Here is an 8992-nt window from a genome sequence, read left to right as displayed (position 1 = left end):
TGACAGGTGGCCATCTTGGATTTTGACAGTTTAAGTTTGTTATTGCTTATTCTCAGAAAGTACTTGAGGGATCTTTGTCAGATTTGATATGTAGGTTCCCCTTGGTCCTTATTTAGTTGTGCCTGTTTATTTTAAGAGTGATCATAAAACAAGATGGCTGCAGGAAGAACTAAAAAGATCTTTCTCATATTTCAATGATCGCTTCTATTTCTTTCATATAAAGTACTGTATTAGTAAATATGTGAAACTACAAACTCATATGAAAGGTTGTTTTATATATACAGCAGAATGAAGTTCAGATCAAAAGCTACCTCAATGTGCATTTACTGTACACATGACTCGGTCAAACAGATAAGAGAAAAGATCGAACTAACATAGAACCAATGAAGATGGTACAATGGTGGGCGCCAAGATCCCTTTGGGATCTCTTGTTATAGTTAATGGGAGCAATGACACAACTCGTGAGAAAACTTCTCAGTACTGTACTTAAAGTGCATACTTACTTATAGTTACTTACAGTTTATTTCTACACCGAACTCGTCGTTTAATACCAGGATTGGTCTATCAATTCCATGTTACCCTGTTCGAATTTCAGCTCTATGATTGTACAACATGTTCAGCTCCTATTCATTTCAGGCCTTGTCCAGTCTGTTCTTGAAAGTAGTTGTGTTTGGTGAGGTGACTACGGGTTCTGGCAAATAGCTCAAAGGTCTGGCTGCTCTGGGCGAGAAGATATTATGTATCAAGCTCCATTTGGCCCTGTGTGAGAAGATCTTTCCGGTGTCCGTATTGAGCTATTCCTGGTGGTGACACTGCTCCATGGCTTAATAATACTATTTGCATCTTTATCGTATATCCCATTTATGATACTGCAGTAATAATGTGGAAATATGGACTAAAGCAAAGAGTCCCACCACTTCCTTAATATTTACATTTGTTGAAGTGTTATTTTCCTGCTTAATGCGTGATATCTTTGTGTTCTGACAGATTATAGGGAAACATTACGGGAGACATCTTGAAATCATTCCCGCCTATTATCCTTAGCTAGTATGACCGGTATCACAGTAGACAAGTTCCCTACTTCAACACAAAGAGGTTCAATCCCTGACCCTTTCCAAGGCGGAGGTGTGTTTGTGAAAATGCAAATTATAATAAAGAAATTGGATTCGTTTTGGTACAGAAAGTTACTTCGATCCCAAGTCACAAAAATGCCGATCAACATAAAATTCTTTGTCGAGAAACAATACTGAACATGAGGGCGCCTACCTTTTATTTAGTAATTTTGTTTCTCGGAAAATATTGTGGACGAAATTACTTTAAAATTTTATGAGTGTCATTTTTTAAAACAGAAAAACAAACAAATCTAATCAAATAAAATTGTAATGTCATATTGTGCAGTGTCAATTGTCTGTGCCGTAGCTAAGTTTTAGATATAAATACAAGTCCTGGACATTTTGGGGAAATTATCAATTTATTGGTGCAAACAAAAAAGTATGCAGATTTCATCCTCGGAAGCTCGGAGGCATTCCCCAAGGCAGGATACGTCTTTAAAAGACTACTTCCTGATGCATAGGAGATTTTTTCACCGTTTTTGTATGTATACTTTCCTTGGGCAAATTGAGTATAAAGAATGATTTTAACTTTAAATTGGTATTAAGAATCCCCCGTAATCAAGTGGATTGTATAAAGGGAGTGGTCTGCCTCATCCTCGATATCCATGGGTTATACGCTTAATTATATTATGTCATAGCAAAATTGAAGGCTCAGTGTGCGCCACCTTGTTGATGAGACAAGAAGACTAGTTCGATCCTTTGATGTACATCAAAAGAATCTCGCGGTCGCGTAACGGTGAAAATTGAATTACTTTGATGTCGGGTGTCGCCCCTTTGTAATCTTCAAATGACATGTATCAACCTAGCGATTTTTTTTTTTTTTTTAACTGAGACCAATCCAACAGCTGTTTTCATGACTTCAATTTTGCTATGACATATACATATCCCAGGGGTGAAGAGAGCGTAAGTGAGCATAACCCCGTGGATATCGAGGATGGTTCTGCCTGGGAGTCTTTAATCGGAGCACAATGGGCGATTATTATTTAAAAGACTATAGTTCTGTTTGGACGAATGGATTATAACCTCGGTAATAGCATTGGACATCCCGTGTGGAAGTATGTAAAACATGTCTGACCAATTCAATTCAGTTCTTATACGAGAACGTTAACCATTAGCATAAACATTTCAACCTTATATATTCAGATTAGGAAAAAAAACATGTTTAAACCAGACAAATGGGCAATTGGGCAGGGAGTAGATACCATGGAAGTCGAAACCATCATTGATGCACACAGTGAGACAAATATCAACCCGGAGGGGTGGATGATCGTACTATTGGGGATATGAGCCCAATTTCCAATATGGTCATAAATAGTCAGGTGACGGCTATAAGAAGAGCACCCTCCAGCCAGGAATCAATGCTTGAACCCGATGAAACTGTAATCGTTTGACTGCAAGTCTCGCAACAATCCAGGGATGAACCCAGTCTTGTGCAAAACTAGTCTAATCCGGAGGATGTCGATTTTAAAGTATTAACACGGAGGATGGAAGAACTCAAACATATTGTTGAAGAAACAAAACCTGATATTATTGCAATAACAGAGATTCTTCCTAAAAACACAATATTCGATCTTTGGGCCAGAAATTACATCTAGAAAGATACAATCAGCTCAACAATAAAGAGAGAAATTTCTCATATTAGGAAATTTCAACTTCAAGGAAGTCAACTGGATGCTGATGCTAATGAACAACATGTATCTACGAAATTCCTAGAAGTAGCCGACGTTTTGTTTTATATCAACATGAGCTGTATCCAACAAGACTCGTGGAGAGAAACGTTCCAACAGTTCTAGATCTCATATTTACAAATGAAGAGAATATGACTGATAACCTGGCATATAAAAGTAGTATTGGGCTTTGTGAGCATCTATCGTTAGTTTTTAAATCTATATGTTACACTGAAGGCAAAGTTGGCGCAAACCAAAACTCAACTATTTTAAAGCTGACTACACAGCAATTAGGGAGGAGCTATCAAAAGTAAAGTGGGGTGTCATGAACATTATGGATCTAACCGATTCCTGGGAATTCTTTACTGAAATAACATCTTAAGTTGTTAAACAAAATGTACCATTGAGTAAAGGACGAACGGGAAAAGGAAAAGACCACCATATTCTCGACAGGAAGACTCTTGAAGCAGTTAAGATCAAAATGAGATAACTGCTTCAAACTTCAAACCCTACCATAAGCAAGGAATTTAGCAACAAGGTGAATTCGTAACAATACATATAACCATGACGAATTACTAGCTGAACAAAAAAAAACCTGAACAAAAACTCATTTGGAAATATGTCCGCACCACAGACAAACGAGGAAATAACTCAACTGTTTAAAGGGAATGGAGAACTCACAAAAAAAGGATAAAACATCCATTGAAAATGTCCAAAGGAGAGCCACTAAACTAGTCCCTGGTATCAAAGACCTTTCCTATCCTGAAAGACGCAAGACTCTTGGGCTACCCACTATGAAGTACATGAGACTTAGGTCAGACGTGGTGCAAGCTTTCAACTTAATAAATGGGATAGATAACATCAAAGAAGACTTTCTAAAGGTTAATGTAACAAGAGCAACCAGAGGAGAAAAACAGAAAATAGGAAAACTAAGGTGTAGAAGTAATCAGCTTAAATCGTTGTAAATAACTGGAATGGTCTCTCTGATGTAGTAGTAATTGCCCCATCCCTGTTTTCGTTTAAGACCAGCTTAAACAAACACTGGGACAATCACCCCAACAAGCTTGAACCAAGCTTCTACTAATCAGCTGGGGAAATACGTATAGGCTTTCCTAATGCCAATTCAAATATAGCATTTTTAAACCCATGAAACCTTTTATTATCTATACTTTCAAGTAAAGTTCATTGACAGGTCTGAAATCATTCACAATGAGTATGTATTTAGTAAATAGTATAATAACCATTTTCCCTAATACTTGTGATTTATACAGATCTGTTAGTCCTTGTTATAACTGAATATCCCTATTTCAAAAGAAACTATGATGCAACTATGTTACCACCTATTGCACATGTACATACATTTCTCTAGTATCGAGTAATAAATGTCTACTCAAAATGACTCTAAACGCAACCGGAAGTGGAGTGGTTTACATTCAGAAGCACCTTAAGAAGCGACCTGACGCTTACAACGGTGTAAACTACAATGAACCGATGAACCAATGTCCACATTGACCTCTGATTGAGACATATTCCACTTCTAAATTTCCGCCACGCCGATTTAAAAATAAATATTTACTATCAAAAATGTCCTCTCTCGTCCGTTTGGATACCCTGCAGGTAGGGCGTAAGAATTGTACCTGTTGCATGATCGTATGAGGCGACTAAATTTGGGATCTTGTCTTTTCTCTTCTTTCTTAACAACTTTCTTCTTCATAATGTCTCCCTTGACAATGCCTCACTTTTGACCTTTAGCTGAGCGTTCGCCCCTGTGAGGAGGCTTTCGGTTCTGTCCACTGGCCGAGACATACCAGAATCTGTAATAATAGTAGTTTTCTACTCCTGCTTAACACTCAGCAAGTTAGGAGTGGGACGACTGGTTGTCAGTATATTGTGACCGGGTGGGGTGTCCTGCTGGGTGTCTTCGGCAGTATGTTTCGGTGAGGTAGCATATCTAGTATATACCGAACCAATCGCAGCCTCCGAAAACATACACACACAGGGGAGGCCGTCCTTAAACGACCATAGCACGTTAATAGGACAAATACTAAACAAAACCACATCGTCCGTTTGGACGAGTCGTTTTCCACCTTTTTCACATATCCCACCAGTCAATGGTAAACAAATCTGAGCTGAATAATATTTACCAATTCCATGTTGTCGAAATGCGGAGACAGTTTCGACAGAAAGTAAGCGTTTTGTTGGACAAAATCTTTTACTTGTTCCTGACATTGCATTTACCAAGTGTCCGTGTTTTATTTCTTTGACTTATTGGGAAAACTCAGATAACCAACATGGTCTCAGGTTAGCTGAAACGTTTTGTCGCCTTGTCCACTAAAGAAATTTGTGAGTGATAGAGCCGGTGAGCATACGTTTATCGACTATAGGGTCAACTAATTGTTCTACACATATACTTTCATGGAATTAGAATGTGTTTAGGAAAGAGAGTATTAGATTTGTTATCGTCTTGACCCTTCCCCGAAACGTTGGCAACATAACACTACCTCGCTCATCACTGACCTTCAAAGATAAGATTGTTCACCAAAGGGTCATTCAACATTTTCTGCGCACGCATAAGGAACGGTTCTCTGCTTCGTATCTAACATTCCAATCAGGTTTTGTGACATAATACATAGAAAGATCACCAAGGGTTCAGTGAAAACGAACATCTGCTGTACGGACGACTGAATATAAATTCACATACATAGCGACATTGAACCTTGTACAACCAGGATTGTTAACTAATAACTTACTGGTAAGTATGATTTTTTTCTACAATCTAAATAATGGGACAAAGGGAGAATAGCACTGAGGTGACGCAATTTAGATTAAAAAGTTAAACAACTCGATTGTGAAAGTTATTTTGCAATCCACACAGTGGAAACTTTGCCCGTGTATATGCTTGTTTCGATAGGATTTGAATTACTATTATGGGATGGCGTTGTCCGTCATTCCGTTAACTTTTTGCACGTGTCCCTGTTCCATCACTTCCTATCCTATTTCTTCGGAAGATGAAAGGGTTAACTGTGCCATATGTAGTTGTCGTTTTTCAAATATGGTGATCGAGTAATGATCTAAAGAATAACTGTTATTTTGTCCTAATTAAGCATAACGAGTTTGGTCGGACACCTTATACAATTTTCCCAATATAACTTTTTTGAAGCTGTTTGGTTTTATCAATATACACTGTTGTTGGGCATGCACAACTATAGGTTTATCCAATAATTACTTACAGAGTTGTTGAACTTTACGTACTATTGTCTCTCATATTATCTTGAAAATGATTCAATTGTGATTCGAATAAGTTTTATTGACGTTTGTGTGCATGTAGTATTATTTAGTTACTCTAAACATCTAGAGCTTAAAGTGTTTACTGAAAGTGCTATAGCAATAGCGACTATCAAATGTGCTACTTTAATTGACAAATATCGTCTATGTACATAACTGCGAGTACGTTGACAGTATTTGTTATAAAGGATGACGCATACATACACATGGCTTTCGATTATGGCTTTTACATTAAAATGCGATCTAATTACTTTTAAACGTAGTAGTCTTCCCCACTTTGTGTGCAGCTTTTCCTTGGCGGTCTGAAGAGTTTTCGAGTTTGGCATATTCCTATATTAATACAATGTAGATTATCTTTGTTACAATGCCACTGACTGTGTTTCGGACCATGGGAGAAACAAACTACTTAATTTTGAGATTGTTGATCATGCTATATTTTCATTCCTGTGGCGTACTTTTTAAATCATTCATAGTCCTACTTATTAAAGCTTAAGAAATAAATATTTTACAAATTGTGCTCTTTCGGTTTCCGGGATAAAAGAATCAATTTCAAGATATCCTGTTTGTTATCCCCTCAGAGCGCATAACCACTACACGTTGCATGGTTATTATTTGTCTTCCACAGATATCAGAGATGTATAAGGGATTGTTTGGAGCCTTTCTATTGGTGTGTTTAGTTATCTACACACAGGCATGCAGTGACCACTACCATTCCAAGCAGTGCTACTGTCATTGTGAAGATATCATTTTAACCCCTTGCCTCAACGACTGTGCTGCTCACGGACCCACAGCCTCTCCTGCTCCGGGACACCACAGCCATTCGTCTGTCTGCGATACTCGCTGCCATGACCACATGTCTTCCTGCCTAACTCACTGCAACTGGGGAATAGAACCAAGCACCAAGCCAATAATAGGCTAAGAACAGTCATGCAGCCAGCAGCCACTATCACAGAACGAAGTATATTAATTTATAGAAGATAAATACACATTTCCTCTGAAGCCAACCGTGAAAGGATAGTTAAACAATACATATGATCCTTTATACGTCGGTTAAAAAAAAGAACTATTTGTATTCCGATCAATGTGAAATGGATCAAGAAAAGTTAGTGCCTAAATCGTGTCAAGAAAATCGTTCATTCAAAACAAATTTGGTCGTCCGAATACTGACGCTGAAATGATAACATACATGTACAAGCCATTCAGTCGTCCCCAAAAGTAAATACATATAATTTAAATGATTTTGCTTTAAAGTTTAATTACTAGCTATATCTAAGTACTCAAAGTATTATCTACAAATGCATCGTTGAAAAATAAATATATTATTATTACTGAAATGTTATTATGGAAATAATTCTTTTGGTTGTTTAATCGATTTATGTTGCCTTGTTATCTCAATACTAAATTTACATAAATATTTTTTGGAGCGTGTCTGAATTGTTTGTTACATTATAATGGCAGTTAACACAAAATACCTGGTATTCTAAGCAAAAGTCATTTTAGTACAGTACAATATCTACTCCAAACAGAGAAAGATGATAAGACGTCTAAATAATGCAGAGTACCACGGGACAAACCAGAGAACACCGCGTGCATGTTTAAAGTAGCATGACATAATGTACAAGGCTCCACTAATGTATAATATAACGCTATCCACAGTCAATGTACAAGGCTCCACAAATGTATAATATAACGCCATCAACAGTCAAGGTACAAGGCTCCACTAATGTATAATATAACGCTATCCACAGTCAATGTACAAGGCTCCACTAATGTATAATATAACGCCATCAACAGTCAAGGTACAAGGCTCCACTTATGTATAATATAACGCTATCCACAGTCAATGTACAAGGCTCCACTAATGTATAATATAACGCCATCAACAGTCAAGGTACAAGGCTCCACTTATGTATAATATAACGCTATCCACAGTCAATGTACAAGGCTCCACTAATGTATAATATAACGCCATCAACAGTCAAGGTACAAGGCTCCACTTATGTATAATATAACGCTATCCACAGTCAATGTACAAGGCTCCACTAATGTATAATATAACGCCATCAACAGTCAAGGTACAAGGCTCCACTTATGTATAATATAACGCTATCCACAGTCAATGTACAAGGCTCCACTAATGTATAATATAACGCCATCAACAGTCAAGGTACAAGGCTCCACTTATGTATAATATAACGCTATCCACAGTCAATGTACAAGGCTCCACTAATGTATAATATAACGCCATCAACAGTCAAGGTACAAGGCTCCACTTATGTATAATATAACGCTATCCACAGTCAATGTACAAGGCTCCACTAATGTATAATATAACGCCATCAACAGTCAAGGTACAAGGCTCCACTTATGTATAATATAACGCTATCCACAGTCAATGTACAAGGCTCCACTAATGTATAATATAACGCCATCAACAGTCAAGGTACAAGGCTCCACTTATGTATAATATAACGCTATCCACAGTCAATGTACAAGGCTCCACTAATGTATAATATAACGCCATCAACAGTCAAGGTACAAGGCTCCACTTATGTATAATATAACGCTATCCACAGTCAATGTACAAGGCTCCACTAATGTATAATATAACGCCATCAACAGTCAAGGTACAAGGCTCCACTTATGTATAATATAACGCTATCCACAGTCAATGTACAAGGCTCCACTAATGTATAATATAACGCCATCAACAGTCAAGGTACAAGGCTCCACTTATGTATAATATAACGCTATCCACAGTCAATGTACAAGGCTCCACTAATGTATAATATAACGCCATCAACAGTCAAGGTACAAGGCTCCACTTATGTATAATATAACGCTATCCACAGTCAATGTACAAGGCTCCACTAATGTATAATATAACGCCATCAACAGTCAAGGTACAAGGCTCCACTTATGTATAAT

At 37.5% G+C, this 8992-nt stretch overlaps 1 long non-coding RNA gene across 1 annotated transcript; it reads left to right on the top strand.

Annotated features, from left to right (window-relative positions):
- Positions 1–5389: 5389 nt before the first annotated feature.
- LOC110465810 lies at positions 5390–7240 on the top strand. Its single transcript, XR_002464657.1, has 2 exons — positions 5390–5531; positions 6690–7240. It is a non-coding gene; the product is annotated as an uncharacterized LOC110465810 (long non-coding RNA).
- Positions 7241–8992: the final 1752 nt, after the last annotated feature.

This window comes from Mizuhopecten yessoensis, unplaced genomic scaffold (genome assembly GCF_002113885.1).
Source record: "Mizuhopecten yessoensis strain PY_sf001 unplaced genomic scaffold, ASM211388v2 scaffold11101, whole genome shotgun sequence".
Classification (NCBI taxonomy): Eukaryota; Metazoa; Mollusca; class Bivalvia; order Pectinida; family Pectinidae; genus Mizuhopecten; species Mizuhopecten yessoensis.
This window is presented reverse-complemented; position numbering and strand designations above follow the sequence as displayed.